This window comes from Anomalospiza imberbis, chromosome 8, assembly GCF_031753505.1.
Source record: "Anomalospiza imberbis isolate Cuckoo-Finch-1a 21T00152 chromosome 8, ASM3175350v1, whole genome shotgun sequence".
NCBI lineage: Eukaryota > Metazoa > Chordata > Aves > Passeriformes > Viduidae > Anomalospiza > Anomalospiza imberbis.
The window spans coordinates 12250957-12267501 of NC_089688.1; the positions used below are offsets into that span (position 1 = coordinate 12250957).

At 36.9% G+C, this 16545-nt stretch overlaps 1 protein-coding gene and 1 long non-coding RNA gene across 2 annotated transcripts in view; both read right to left on the minus strand.

Moving 5' to 3' along the window:
- The window catches only part of ZMIZ1 (zinc finger MIZ-type containing 1), a 717720-nt gene that overhangs the window by 678453 nt on the left and 22722 nt on the right, over window positions 1-16545 (minus strand). The gene's annotated exons all lie outside the window — the stretch shown is intronic.
- LOC137477944 (uncharacterized) overlaps window positions 1-16545 on the minus strand; it is a 295868-nt gene that overhangs the window by 272521 nt on the left and 6802 nt on the right. The window contains exons 2-3 of the long non-coding RNA XR_011001298.1: window positions 10401-10729; window positions 5281-5479 (exon numbers count right to left, since the gene is read on the minus strand). This is a non-coding gene — a long non-coding RNA (uncharacterized lncRNA). The remainder of the gene's footprint in view (window positions 1-5280; window positions 5480-10400; window positions 10730-16545) is intronic.

A 16545-nucleotide genomic window follows, 5' to 3' on the forward strand; every position in this document is an offset into this window, starting at 1 on the left:
TTTGACATGTAATAGTAAAATATTTGAAAATAAAGGGTTCAGAAGAATGGGAAACAAGTACAGAGGAAGCATGCTGAGCATGCCATAGAAAAAAAAAATCACATTCTGAGCCTGTTTTACAACCATGTTTAAAATTGTTATTTTCATTGAGGTTCACAGAAATTCACAAATTGCAGAATTTATCCCAATGGTAACTTCTTCAAATGATTAGAGAGCAGCACCACATTCTCCACACTAGTCTGGCTTGGTATCACAAAAGATGATCAGTCCCAGCCCAGCCCTGTGCTATATATCAGGCACAAGAGTTTCACTCCCACAAGGGTGAAGAAGGGGAAAGGGCTGGACACATGCTTGTCCTTCTGAGTGCTAGTGCTCCTTTTTCTCCCCCAGTACTTCACACACATCTCATTTCTTCCCTCAAAAAAAAAAAAAAAAAAAAAAAAAAAAAAAAAAAAAACCACCAACTTATTTGTTTTGGATTCATTGGGTGTCTAACAGGTAATTTGGGTGCCAACTGCTGCTCTGGGTGCACAGAGGACTGTTGTCTGGGAACAGGTGAGGCAGTGAGAGAACACAGAGAAGATCCTGAGAAAGATTTCTTCCAAAGACTTCACTGACCTTCATCTTACCATTAAATGGTATTACAAGTGGCATATCTGTATCATGAAAGATTTAGCTGGCAAAGCCTTATCATGACACTCACTATCACCAATTTTCATTAAAATTAGGTATCCAGATTGATGAAATATATAAAAGCTATCCAATTTTAAAAGGAGCAGTTTTATAATTTCAGAAGACAAATTAGAGATTGCATTTGAGACTACCTGGTGGGAGCTTGGGGAAAGGTCTTGATTGGCTAAAGGTTTTGCAGATAGCTGAAATTTTGTGTAGTGCTTGATTTGGTGCCTAAAAAAGGAAAATGAACTCTAACCACCTCGTGCGTGGACAGCAGATTTCCTACTCACAGTTGGGCCTGCTTCTCAAGAAAATGCAACTTAAAGCGAGTCACAAATTTAAGAGCGGTGTGGGGTTTTTTTTTGTGTTTTTTTTTTTTTTTTTTTTTTTTTTTTTGTTTTTTTTTTTGTTTTTTTTAAGATCTCTCTGCTCTATGAGCAATAATAGGACCATCAATTTTTTGTGTGCTTACTCTATTTCAGTGACCAGTGCCAAAATTACACAGAGTGTAAATAGGCCACAATCCCACGGATTTACAAATGAGTGTAATGAATCTGCCAACAAACCTGAAATTAACTACCTAGCATGTACTTAACAGGGATCTAGAGGTAACCAGATATTACATAAACCTGACAGCAATAGTCAAAAGTGCCACATCTTGTAAGAGTGGCTTACAGATCACAAAAGTGAATCAAAAATTAACTTTTAAAATTGGGGTGGGGGGGGGTGGAATTAAAGTGGGGATATTATGATTATGATGACACCAGGAAAGCACCTCAGAAAGTTACTTTAAATTTTATCTTGCTGTCCTACCAGTAAGGCATCTTCAATTTCACTTATTTTGTTTATCTTTCTTCACTATGTCTCACCTATTTCTTTTTTACAGCACTTCCACAAGGAGAAAGAATAAATCACCTAATATGTCACCACTATTTAACGTTTTTTGTAAAAGGCTTCTAAAAGGATGTAATTGAAGATAGGAATTCTAAGACTAATAAAACTTTTTTGCTACATTTAATACATGCCATACACAGCATGCCTGATTGAAATATCAGGTGTTTCTCTCCCTTCAGCTGAGGGGTGTCTTGTCTGTTATAGGACTACTTTTGTCCTTCAATTTTACAAGTTCCAGACACAGCTCATAGATCACATTCACTAAAGCATTCAGCCACTTAAGACTTTGCCAAATTGCACTGCTTCAATGCAGAAGTTAGATATCTTAGAAGTTAAGGTTCCATTGTCACATTTTTCTTTTTCACCTACAAGTAGTTCTGTTTATTCCCAACTCAGCAGCCAAGCTATTGATTAAGTTGGCTTAGGTCAGTCCACCCTGCAGTTCCAGCCTCAATCCCTGCATTGTTTTCCAATAGCTTGCTTTATTGATTTAATGTTCTTGGTTTTGACTTTAGAATCTTGCTTTTAGCTTTAACTCTGTCCTGTGTTCTTTGCTCAAGTTTTATTTTACTGTTACCTCAAACTGTCCAAAGAAATTGCAGTCAAATGGACTAAAAGGGAACAAACTAAATTAGGCAGCAGTAAAAAGGCACACAGGGTCTGTCACACATTAGTTTCAGAATACATATTTTTCAGTCTAAGCGAATATTATGCAATATCAAAAACAATCTTCATAACAACCATTGTACCATTTCTTCTGCTCTGCTAAAACTTTTGGGAGTCACTGATCCCCTCTGCATAGCTCACTTGGTGGCCTTTGATATCTGAATACTTAAAATGTTTTCTATTTATGTGGATTAATTAAAAACAGCAGTCCAATTGTTTACCATCTCACATTTTGTTGAATTACATTTGTGTTGAGAAAACAGTAAAATCTCAATATTCCTTCTGGGTAGAACTTCTACTCACTTTGTCCTATGGGGAATCAGGCATACAAATCAGACTTGAGGTGTTTCTGTGAGACCCCTACCTGTGAATCTGAGGCCAGAATGGATCCTCTCTACAACACGGATAGTTCCAATATATGAATTTGCATTTTGCAAAAAATCCAGTGGTAGTTACTTTTGCAGTTCTGAATTATGCTTCTGCAGCTGAAATTAGCATTCTGTCAGTGCATTTAGTTTGTTCTATTTATTTTACTGAAAAAGCATGAGATATTTGTGTGTGAGTAGTTCTAAATATATATTTTTTCATTGAAATAAAATATTGTTTGGGTTGGTCAGTAAAAGCTTTCAAGAAATGTATGCTTATGAAAATGTTTATTTCTGCAAAAAGAAATATTCCATTATTTGCGTAGATGACAGTCAGCTTTGTTGTAGTTCCCAATGAAAAAGGGAGTATGTTGATTAGAGAAAATACAGCTATGTTCCATCTTCCTCCCCTGCTTCAGTAAGAGAAGAGCATTTGCATATTAATTCTAGGACTGAACAGCTGCATTCCCTAGAAAGCTCCATTCATTGCAGCACTGAGCCCCTGAAACCAGGCAGGAGGGGAAAAAAAAAAGAAAAAGAGAAAGAAACAAAATACAAGAGAGAAGGAGGCATAAAGCTTAAGGTAGATAGAGACACTGATTTTCCAGTTCTTTATTTCCAAAGGAATATTTTTCATTTTAAGGACTGCACATAGAAATTTCCATATGGCCTATCACAAGAGTATTCCAACCATTTCATGAGCAAAAGGAATACTCTTATTTCCATTTCACAAAAAGGCAAACAGAGGCATAATGGGATTATTTACTAGGCTTAGAAAACAATTTACCTATAAGTTTAAGTCTCTATTCTATGTAAGAGCCAGGTGATTTGCACAAGATTACACAAGAGCCATGGCACAGTCAGAAATAATTTCCATCTCTAGCTCCCACTTCCATGTCTTATCCTTCACAATACAGATTCATGCTTTTGTTATATACCTTAAAAATATACTGAAAGAAGAGATACAGAGTTGTTTTGACATGAACTGCAACCAAGGCTTCGGTTTGTTCTGCTCATCCACAAAAATCGTGAAGATGGAAGACAAAGCCTTCTGTGAGGCACTGAGCACTAACAGTAAGTTGCCATGTTTGAAGAACAGAATAATATTGACAGCAAGAAAAAAGTTATAAATTCTTGTCTAAGATGGATGCCATTCATGTTTTCTGTGAATTTTGTCTGCAGCTGGTGATTGCCTCTGTGATCAAGAGATGTGACTGAAAATAGGTAGCCTCCTACAATGCTTCAGAGAGAAGAATTAGTGGGAAGCAGGAAAATCTCTCTTCACTCACAGGACATGTCATACTTAATCTTCCTGGCATCACAAGTGTAAGCTCAGACCAGAAATGTTATATTAGAACAGACTGGCAAAACTTTTCTTGATAAGGGTCTATTAAAATAATAACATTTGGCATTAGAAAACACAAAATTACTCAGCTGAAGGTCCAGTCCTGGCAACATTTTAGTACCAACATCGATATGTCCAAGCAGATGAACAGGGACTAGTTTTATGAGCAATATAGCTGTAAATTTTCACATCATATTTATCTAGTTTAAGATCTCCTGCTTCCAAGCTACTTTGGCCACTGATATCTATTCCTACATGTACAAATACTCCAGAGCCACATGGCAAATTCAATTAATGCAACTACGCAGACAAAAAATAACTCTCCAAAACACTCTTTCTGATTCAGTGTGCTTGAATTCAATCATCAATGTTCTGCTTAATATCTACTAGCAGTGCAAGCAATGACAACAAAATGCTTCATCACAATGTTTCAAAGGATTTCCATTTATCAATGGTTTAGGGAGAAAAAGAAGCATTATTGGTCTTATTAAATATCATAAACGTCTTCTGACCTTAAAGTTAAGGAATTAGGAGACAGCTGTTGTCCACAAGAAGTAACTAAATGGTTTTAGCAGGTTACACTGCCTCCTCCTCAGCAGGTTCACAGCCTCCAACCATATTTTCCTAGTCCCCCACCCAGCCTTGGAGAACTCTGTGTGCTTCACAGCCCGCAATGCATGGTAAAATGCCATCTTTTCTACAGCTCACAAAGTCCCATGCACAATATCTGATTATTTGTTTCCTTCAAAAATGTGTGCTATGTACTAGCAATAAAAAATAGGAGCTTGCTCAGCTGCCTTCTGGAACTTCCAACAGTGTTTTTATACAGGCTTTTGCTTAGCCCTCCTCCCCCATATGTTTTTCTTCTTCTAAATTAGAACTTAATGGAACTTTGGAAAGATAGAATCCTAAGTTAAAGGCAAAGTAATGTTTTTAAAGCTTATTCAGCTGCAGCTATGAGATCACACGGTAAACTACCAGGAACTGAAATCATGCAGAGGAGAAATGTCAACTCTTCACAGAAAATGTATTTGAAAGAATTGTGGTTAAAAAGAAAAAGAGGGGAAGGTAAATATAAAAAGAACTCTAGCATTTCCAGAAATGCTACCACCTTATGTCAGCCTCCTAAAGGACTCAGATGAGCTTCTGTCCCACAACAGAGTTTGTACTCACAACGTGATTTATAAAGAAAACTTACTTTGTCTTTGCTTTTTGTTCCTTTCCTCACATTTTCTAAGAGGAGTTCCTGCTCAACTGGCAATTAGCAAGAGCATTAACCGCGTATCATACAGTGTTCAGGAAAGCAAAACCAGCCATAGAAGAGAAAAATCATACCTTCTGCAGAGTTCTTTCACAAATGGTTTTCATATTTGCTGGTTTTCACAATGCAGCATTTCATCTCCTGGAGCATTTTACCGTGAGTAAGAAAGGTTGCTGTAGAACTTCTGCCTTGTTAACCAAAGCGACCAGGAGTCAGTGGGCCTCAGCTCAATGCATCCAACAGCCATGGTGATATTTCCACAGTTCTGTTCTTCTTCACCATTACCCCTGTAGATTTAAAAAGAGCTGTAATGATTGACTGTCACATTTGAAAATCATACTCTACATTTCTGCAAAGCTCTTCTATGAATTTTCTGCATAAAATCATTTCAACAACTTCAGCCTAAGTATGACAAGTGCAGGAGCTTTCATCAAAATGCCTCAACTCTGTAGTATAAGCCCAGCTTGAAAAACTTCAGCATCAATTACACTCTAAATACACAGAATTTTAATGTCTGGAGCAAGCTTGAATTTTCATCAAACATAAGGCTCAAGTGATGTCTGACTGAGCAGTTCAAGTGGGCTTCTTTTAACTAGAATACCAAAAACATATGTTGCCAGAAATTTGGCTAGAAATAAACATTTCCTACGACATTTAAATGAAAGATTTTTTCCTTGCCCAAAGTACCCTTTTCACAGTCACAATACCAACCTAATTAACAGCATTATTTCACTGCTTATGCATTTATTGCATAACTATTTGAAGGTAAACTAATATGAAGAAAACCAGACTGATTATTTTAAATCAGTTATAAGGATAAAATTTTATATATAATCAGGTTTCTATGACTATATTGATAATAAAAATTTTAAAAAAACACTAATATTTAAAATCTTGAAATAAATCTTGATTTTTCACTGGTATTAGTTTCTAAAAGTATTAATTTTACTTAGGAATCAAGAGGTCATGGGCAAGTTCCCAGATGTTAATTTAGTTTATTTTTGGGGTTTGCTATGCTTGGATTTCTTTTTTTCTTGGAGGGGAGGACTTTATTTTTCTTATTGCCATCAGGAAAAAAAATGTGCCACCTATTTCACAGTTTCACATCTTAAGCTTCCTGATGCCTTGCAGGTATACTCTACTCCTAAAAGACAAGATCAAAATTTTATGCTTTTAAATTTTTAATATTCTTATACCTTTTCTTTCCTGTGCAATTCATGTTTAATATATGTTCCAGGTGGTTGAAAGAGAAGTATACAGTTTGGCACAGACCTACCACACACTTTTGTCTTGCTGAAGACAAGCATACTATGTTCGTGTCCTTAGTTTAGCTGAATGGCAGATTTATATTGATGTCAGAGAATGAGTAATTAAAAGAGTTTTCCTTATCAGCAGTCTTATCTGAAAGAAATTAGAGAGGACCAATCACATAAACCAGGACTAAATTCCTGCCAGGCTTTTGAACCGAAGCCATTGAGCTGACTGGCTTTATGCACAGAGAGCTAACTACAAACTAAACACCACTTCGCTGTTACAAAGCAATAATTTACTGCTTCCCCCTGACTAATCCAGATGTCCTGTATTTACCTGTTTTGGCAGAGAGGAAGGGAACTGCTTGAAGCACCACCTTTTTCTTTGCTCTATTGCCCACTTTCATATGCAGGACAGTGTCACACAGTCCTCAAGGAAAGGGATGACTTCTGGTCAAACCAGCATAACCACACTTTCAGTTTCCACATTAAGATATCTGGCCATAAAACAACTTGAATGTAGAAACAGCACAACTGCCAGGAGGCAGAGAGTGTTAGCTCCATCTCAGTGCTGCTCTGCTACAGTTACCTGGTAACTGCAGGGTAAACATACATCTCCCTTTCAAGAAACTGCTCACATACACTTGGGGCTTTTTGGTTTTTTGTTTTCCAGGCTTGAATGTCAGAATTTACACTCCTAAAACTTTGGAAAAAAGGCTTAAAAAAGCCCAAACAAAGCCAAAGAATCAGGAGACAATCATATATACACATACGCGCACACACTAGATGATGTTAAATAGAACCATGGCAAAGTTTTTAACTTTAGAGTTAAGACACTCTAGGGAGCTATAAGGTCAGGAGAGATGCAGAATCCCCAGCATCCACATGAATAAGCCTGTTCTGTTCAAAACCTCCTTGTCAGGTACCTCACCTGTTTGTTTAACCAAGCTTCATGGTACCTGAGCTGTACTGAGGAGTAAATGCCTGGGTTCATGTGCAGTTCAAGCATGTCCCCCAGCTGACTTTATCCACCTCATTTCTGGGCTATTTCGTTCAAATTAGTGTTCTAAAGGACTCATATACTTAAATATGAAATTAATAGCAAATAATATCATCTTTCTTACCACAGTTTTCATGCCAGACAGAAATAACTGTGGTACACACACATTAAACTAAAATCATTCTGTTTCAGGAAGCTGAGGGAAGATATGTAAAGCAAAAACTACAGACAATCATATAAAGATAATAATTATATTAAGTTATATAAAATTATAAAGTTCTGATACTACTCACTGCATTTGTGCTACTGTCAGCAAGTCAAGGTTATAGTTGTAAAGCCCAAACTCAGCTGAAACATAAACCAAGAAAACTTACATATATACTGGAAACTCAGACAGGTCTTGGGTTTTGATCCTGGTACAATAAAGAGATTTTGAAGTGCCATAGAGATATAAAGGACTTTAGATTATTGACACACTCGGTTTAAACCCTACCAATGCAAAAAAAAAAAAAAATCTTTGGAATCCCCAGATTAGAAGAATAGTTAGACTTTAATTTATGCAAATAATTAAGGTTGCTTAGTGCTTTAGAAGTAATCAGCCACCGCTGTAGAATTCTGACTTAGTGACTTCTGACTGAGTTGCAAAGTTCAAAAGATACGCTGGAGCACTGCAGATAGGTGTTTCTCAGTGCTCATTCACTTGTAAACACGGGATATTTCTGTAAAATTGACATATTTTGATCCCTTCCAACTGATTCTTTACAGGCCCTGATCATTAAGGTTTAACAAAAAAAAAAAAAAAAAAAAAAAAAACTATAGCATCTACAGCTACCTCCCCACAGTTAGTTTTATAAGGGTAGGAATATTTACTTGAAAGCCGAAATTTTCACAGGCTATAGGCCTATAAAATTAATGTGCTGTGTCTTCTCCTTAATCACAAGCTTCAAAAAAACCCCCATGTTCCTATTTTTCACAAATTCTTTTTTGAATAAAGAAATAAAAGATCAAATCAAACTTGGAACTGAGGAAATTACCTGCTTTCTATGTACAAGATATAAAACTGCAAAAGGAGTTCTACAGGTGAATGAATATTCTCCCCATTATTCCTCAGAGATGTGTTTAACTTTGTATGAAACTTTACATGTAACTCAGATTTTGTTACTTAGTGAATAGTAACCCTACAGTCTTTGCCAAAACATGATCAGATTTTCTTACTAGATTACATATGCTTCACATTACTGTGAGTCTCATAGAATTCTTTTTAAGCATATGAGAGTATTTTCATGCTAAATTAAAGTCTCATTTAAAGTGAAAGGATTATAACACAAAACATGGTGCAGATGCTATATAAAATTACTGAGATACATCTCAAGACAAGAATGCTTTTTCTCTTTTTCTTTTCTCCTTAAGAAAAGATCACAACCTGCTTTTAGGGATTCCTCAAGAACGCATTATCTGTCAGTGCACTCAGGTCCATCTGCTGGGATAAATGAAAGCTGCCTAGTGCTATGCTCAATTGTCCTTGTGCTACTCCTCCTTCTCATTTTTCCTAACACATTTTTTCCATTTCACATAGAGAAAACCTAAAGGTGATAATTTCTTTTCACTGAACTAAGTACTAATGTTAGTGGAAAAACAAAACAAAATTAAAGTCAGACTTTCAGAGCCTAATGAAGCAAGCAGGAATAGAAGTTAGATGTGGGTGTTTCCCAGGCAATACCACGTTATTCCTCCCTGCTTGGCTACTCATCCTTTCTTCCTGCCTGGAGTGCTGGCCTTGCCAATCCACTAGAAGTTTAAATTCAGCATCTCTTTTGCAAGAAAGATTTTTCAAATGCCAAACAGTTTATGTCTATTATTTTTGTTAAAACAGACAACATGTAATAAACATTTTTATGATACTTTGACCCGGGATTAGTTGATTCCCAATACAGTAGGAGAATAAGGCAACAAAAAAATAAAATATAGAAGACCTCAACATATCTGAATGTCATTGCAAGTATATGTTTGCATTCCTATGCTAGGTAAGATTTAATTCTAGAATTCTTTATCAGACCCAGTGTAGAAAGTTTAGTGATACTAAAGTCTATTACATTGAAGGGACATTAGTACCTTCTGAGAACTCAAATCCAGCCTGAAAGAAGAGACAGATCTAACTAATTTAATTCTTTTTGCCCTTATAAAGCAAAAAACTGTGATATCAAAAGGGGTAAACAGGACTCCCATCCGCTGAATTAAGTATCAGGATGCAAAGCTGAAGGTATCTTATCACAGTTGTCATTGACAAAGCAGAGAGAAAGCCTGTAGGCCTGGTTGTACTGCTGCTATCAACTGCAAAATATCAGCAATTTTAAATATCTGAAGTGCAAGGTGTTTGTGCTTTAGTACTGCATATACTACTCCTCTATAACCATTTTAAAATAAGTCTTTTATCTTTACTTACTTATCTGTAATCTGAAACAAATAGTGTTGCTTGCTGTTGTACAAATAAAAAAAGAAAAAATAAAGGACCATTTAAAAAAATAATTCTTCCATCCCTAAACTTAGCTTCACATAAAACTCTGTATTTATATTCCTTCAGGGTCCTCTGACCTAACCTGCCACAACATAATAACACAAATGACACTTTTTACCGAGCTTCTGAACAGAGTGATCTGTGTTGCAAATAAAACTTACACTTTTCCTTCTGTCACAAAATACATTTGATTGCACTCATTTGGGGCTTCCCAGGTCCATCTACATCTCTCAACATATCTAATCTAAATACTAGTGGCTTTGCTGTCACCCTGTAAAGCTACTGCAAATCAGAAAAAGAAAAAACCCTTTTGTAAGCCTGCATATAGGTTTTTAAGTGTCAGAGGCATAAGATGTGTGATTCCATCACCATAGAGCAGAACAACAGTTCCCGCCAAGCATTTCCTACCATGGTTCCCCTCAGAGTAACTTTCAGAAGGATATCTCGTTTCTTATTGCCATGTGGCAACAGACAACATGATGGCAGGTGTCAGGGTGGCTCAGGACTTGGGAGCAAGCTTAGACCACAACTATTTTGTGAAAATCTTGGGGAGGTCCCCCTGCCCTCCAGAGCCCGAGGCCAGGCCATCACGCACGGCCCGCGGTCAGTGCCACAGGTAACGGCGGCTGCCGCAGCCGCTCACGCCAGCCCCACCTGCAGCAGTGCCAGGGTCTCCTCATGGAGCCATCTGGAACTTAATGGAGGAGGTATTTCATACAGGATATTCACAATGCACAACTGCACATTACTGCTGTATGCTAAGGTAATTATTTGCAGGCTGAACTATTATTTTCTGAAGGAACGCATGGGGCTACAGACTGCAGCATCACTTTCCATTACATTTCAGGAAAACATTTCCTTCTTTTTCACTAATTGATGCTCAAGCTTCTTACATTTCTTATTATTTTTTTTATTCTTCTGTTGAACAGCACCAAGCTGGCCTTGCCACCATGCAGGGGTGGAGTTGCTGTGCGCTGGGACAGTCTGTGCTGGCACAGCTTCAAAGGCCAGGACCAAATGTTTCCTTTCTCTGCCCCAGAGAAAAGGGGGGAAAGACAAAAGTTGCAAAACGTGTTAAGAAACCTCCCAAACCACACATCTACTGGTTATATAGATTCCTTTACAAGAATACATCAACACCAATGTCCAGAATGACTGAGGATGGAAAAGAAAGGCATGTTACCTGTTACCTCTGCACAAAGAAAGGACAGCAACAAGTCTTTAGCGTGGATTTCAGTGCCTTAAAAACACCAAAATCACGCAGCTTAGAAAATACAATGAGGAAAGCATAGCAACAGACTGCTTGAGACTTCTGCCTCAGAAGAGCAGAAAAGAAAGAGAGAGGCCCCTTTCAGGCTGTAAAGAGAGCATCTGTACAAGAAGTTTTTGTTAGCAACCAGCACATCCAACACTTACATGGAAGAAGGAAATTCCAGCTTGAAAAGCCAATTAACTCTCTTCCTACTAATGAACTTGATCTAACCCAAACCAAATTATTTGGTTTGATGACCAGAATTTTAACATATTGACTTTGAAGGCTGACCTCTAACAAGTTTCTAATATGTCAGCTCATGAGGTCCATCCATATAATTTTCTAATGGTCCAAATACATAGGATATTTTTTGCTTGTTTTAAACTGTGCTGTATTTTCATGCTTTAAAGTGCCAGATAGCTAGATCAAGTTACAGATGTCACTCAGTGCAAAATCCACCTCCTTAAGACGACAGTCACAATAAAAATACCTCTTCACACATACTGAAGAACAAATAGAAGCACAAATAAACCACAGTTTGAGGAAATGTAAGTATTTTAGTCTTCTCCTAATAAGAAACATTTGTGTAACATCAAAGGAAAAGTTTTTTACTCAGCCAGTCTTTTGTATCATTCACAGCACACACATGCACAGAGAGGTAAACTATACATCTCTAAGAAGATTTTTCTTTTATTTTACAAATCCTGTGACTTGTCCTGCACACTGTAGCACTCTAGGCACGCAGTGTCACAGACAGGGCTTCATTTATTTTTATGCTACTCCTAACCTCATCCCATCTACCTGAGACCAGAATAGCAGGGCTTTTATTTGTGCACATTTGTTAACAGCTCCTGGCTAGTAAACAGAAGTTAACTGCTAGTAGTTCTCACACAGAAGACACAGAAAAGTTATAGAAGAGAAAAAAGGTAGCCATCTCTTCTGTTCTGTTTTATCTAGGCCGTGTTTCAAGTCCCTTTGGCAAGTACAATTTTGGATTAAATAGGATGGAAATTCATAATCATTAATCATCGCTAAGTTCTCAGACACCTCAACATGAACTAAGCTTTGCATTGCCGTTATAGAATCATAGAATACTTCACGTTGGAAGGGACCCATACAAGGATCATTGAGTACAACTGGAAATCTGGAGTACTTTAGTTTGTAGCACAGTGCTTCACACACCACACAAAAAAGAAAAAAACAAAACAAAACAAACCCCAAAACTTAGGGCACAGAGTATTTCCTTAAAGTGGAGTAAGAAAACATAAATGGTTTATTGTCTTCATTGTTCTTAGAACTACTTTCTCTGTTCCACCGAATCCATCAGATATTACTTTTGCAAAAACCATAGTGACATTGTTATCACACCCTTGAAACAGAAAATGTTTCAGCAAGTGGTAAAACCTCACTGTGAACTATGGTTCATTTCTATAATTTCCCCATCTGTCTTAAAACTTATTGCAGATTCTGCATTTTCAGTGATAAGACCCATACCTCCAAATAGCTCACTGCTATAAAGCAAGGCTTCTGTTCAAGCAGCTGCTTAGATAATCCATGTTCACAAATTAGGTGGGACTGAAAACGTAAGGACAAGAGGCAGGTTGACATGCAAGATACCACCTTTCTTTCCTCTTTCCACTACTGCTACCATTTTTCATACCTACTAGTCTTTTAAACTATCCCTCAAAACTGGATGTAAACTGAAGGAGGGATTCTGCTGCAAAACAGGGACAAGACCAGTGAACAGAAATTAGCAGATTGCAGAACAGAGGAAAAGGAAAGATGCACAGAGTTCTGTGGAAGCAAACTTGTTTCAAAATTCCCTTTTCTTACTGAGATGTTTATGGCTTTTGCAGTCCAAGATAAACTCCTCATCTTATGCAAACACACTTGTGCTGTAGCTCTGTAACAACATCTGCAATATAAACTCCAGAAGTTATAGGAATGAAAGTACACGACATTTTAGTTCTTAATTTAAAAAATGAAGAGAAAATTTTGCCTCTCCTTTGTTATAGAATAAAAATAAAAATAAACCCAAATTTCAGGTTCTGACCACCTTTACTCTTCTTTTTTTCATGCTAACTAGAAAGTTATAGAATCCATGAGATCCTTTGAAGCTGATCTCCTTCATCACATTAAACTTGAAAACCAAATGCTATGGAGACTTTATAAAAGAAAAATAAGAGGTTTGTATTTACTCACTCAAATGGATACCAAAAAAAAACAACACTGCTGATTCTAAACAATAACTAAAGTGAAAATTTAAAAAATACCTGGCAATACTTGTCAGAAATCAAAAGCAGCTACAGTATCTCTGTATTGAGCAAAAAGAAATAATAAAAACAGATGTTAGAGCAGACAAAATATCCTGGGTTTAGGAAATGAGACACAGCAGGGATCACGATATTTTAATTGGTCACTATTTTCTTGGGTTTTTTCATTTAAATAATGCATTCTGATATTTGCAATCTCCCTCCCTTCGCCCTGGTGCACACACAGACAAACCATAATTTTGTTGTCTTAATTAGTGCCTCCAAACAAATTTACAGAGGGACATTACACCAGCAACAACCCAGCTGCTAACACCAGAGTCCTCAAAAACATTTAGAAGGAATAGTTTGGACTTGCTAATTTATTTACTTTTGCCAAAAGAAGTCTAGCACCAGCAGTTCTCCCTATTCAAGCTTTCCTTTTCTCAAGTGAATAAGCACATGAAAAGAAATAAGACTGGAGAGAAATGCAGTCTGAGTGGAGTGACTAGAGACTAATCAAATGGTACAACTGTACCTTTTTCAGTGATTTTCTGCATTATTGCAGCCCTCTCCTCCACTCTGATGCAGCATTAAAACAGTTTCCCCATATTACTTTCTTCTTTGCACATAGCTAGTACCTCCTGTAACAGGTTTTATAAAATAAGATCTCTGAGTTACTATACCAATTTTATTTCTCTTAGAGAGGTATCATCTTCCAGTGGTAAATATATGCCCACCACAAGAGTACACAGAATTTAAAAGCAAGCAATAGATTTTGATAGAATAGGAGTGGGGAAAAAATGTACAGAAAAACATTCCCAGAAGAATCCAAATAGCAATTTTTTCCCCTTCTGATTAACCTAAGGAGAGCCAATTAAGCATCAGAAGAATAATAATTGAACTTACTGGAATACCTATGTACTAAAGAAACATTTACTTCTGTCAGCAGAAGACTACAACCAATTAGATTTGCAAAAATAGGTTTAAATTCCAGCCCTTTCCCCTTTGAATAAATTCAGTATACTTGTTGGAGTCTCTTGAGATACATAGGTACATGGAGCAAACTTTCCTGATGTGTAATTAAATTAACTGAAATAAACTACATTTTTAAACACTTAATAAAATAAAATAAATCCCAAACTAAAACAATTTTTAGGGTTCCATTATTTCTTTGTATCATCATCTGAGGGGCTTTCTCGTCTGAGCATCTGGGAGCCATCAGGTCAAGCACCAGATATTAAATGAACATGTAGTTTCTGCAGGCCTAATGAGTTACAACAGAGGTCACATTCTCCACTGCCCAAATGTAATTTTAACAATTCCTCACAACAAGAATTGTGACACACCTGTGTATAAACATTTCTGACAGTAAGAATGACAATAAATTTTGTGATTTCTCTTCTTTTCTACAGCAGAAAGGTCCAGAATAGCAATGTAGTTTCCCTTATCACTGCTACTATCTGTGACTTTTTCACATTTACTGCTCCAAGTAAATTTTTCTGAGAAAGTTTCATATGTTTTCATAGTAAAAACATAAGATACGAGATGTGAAATATATTTTGAGAGCCTGGAAACAATCCAGCTGCTTCTAAGTAGTACTCAAGTCTTGAGATAACAATGGGTTTCTCTAAATTAAAAACAGTCTGTTGCCTTTCAAGTACCTATTTTTTTCTCTGCTATAACAGTGAAATTAAGATCAACCCCATATTTCAGGGGAAAGAAGGAAACATATTCAAATATTGTTAGATTAAATAAAACATTTCACATATGGATAAATGCTAACTTTCTAGCATGGCAGGAAGACAAGCTGAACAGGATCATTTCTGCCAAAACCATTAGCAAATTGCCTTACGGTGATTGGCTTGGCTGTGAGTCTTAGGTTTTATGGGTTTGGGATTTTTTTTTCCCCTCCTCTGTTTTGTTTTGATTTTGACTTTCTTTGAGGATGGAGATATTGGGTAGGGGGAGGATCAGGGAGTTACATTAATCCACACACATAGCTTGTAAGTTAAGTCATTTCTTCTGGATATTTTGCTACTTAAGTACATCTGGCTTTGTTTAATGTCAGTTTTTTAACTGAACCACATTTCTGCTGCAGTAACCTAAAATACAGTAATGAAAAGCTTGGAGGAAGCAGAGGCTAAACACAATTCACCCATTTCTGCCCATTTCACACTCCTGCCACAGTCACTGACTGTGTAAAAGTGTTTTTGTCTCACTACTTTCCTGGAAATTGGCAAGCCAGACATATGTTATAAACGTGCATGCATGTACATACACACACATTTTTTACACCACCTATCTCTTTCTGGTTTTCAGCAAGTACCCTGGCTTTTTGCTGTTTAAAGAATTTTTCTGCATTCTCCACTATGTGACATCATTTGCTATTATGTATATCCCCTGCTGGAAAGCAGCCAGCACAGATTTTACTGAACCCCCTTTCTCCACAAACTCACCACAAACTCATTTTCAAGCCCTTCCTTGAAACACTTAATCCTTTTGCTATTGTGAACTGAACACTGGGGAAGAATCTGAAGCCATGACAACAGCTTGCTTCCTGAAGATTCTGCTCTGGGCCACTCTGGAGGCACCACCACTGCCCAGGCCAAACAGTTCAATGCACTCAATTACACAGCTTCTTCTCTCTATGGAGCACTGGATTTAATGCCCTTCATTTAATGAGGGAATCTCAAAGTGTCTGAAATTCGGGCTCACCTCTGTTAAATGCATGGATGTTCAGCAGTTTCTTTGGAGTTTCCCAAAGCCTGTAAAAGTTCCATCCATCTTTCCAATTTAGGTAAGAGAAATTGGTATTTCTGACATTGTAAATTCTGGAGAATGAAGATTGTGCAGAACTGTTCATTTGCAGCATTTAGATTCTTCTGTTTTGTCAATTTCCAAATGGTTCAAATTGTATAAATTTAATCATATTTGAAGAGAACAAAAGCAATCCACAAAATTCAGGCAAACAGCAGCTTAAAATAACAATAATAAAAATAAAAATAAAAAAAAAAATAAGAAGGAAGCCTGTCACCTCCGATTGTAACTTCAGTAGCCATATGACAATAGT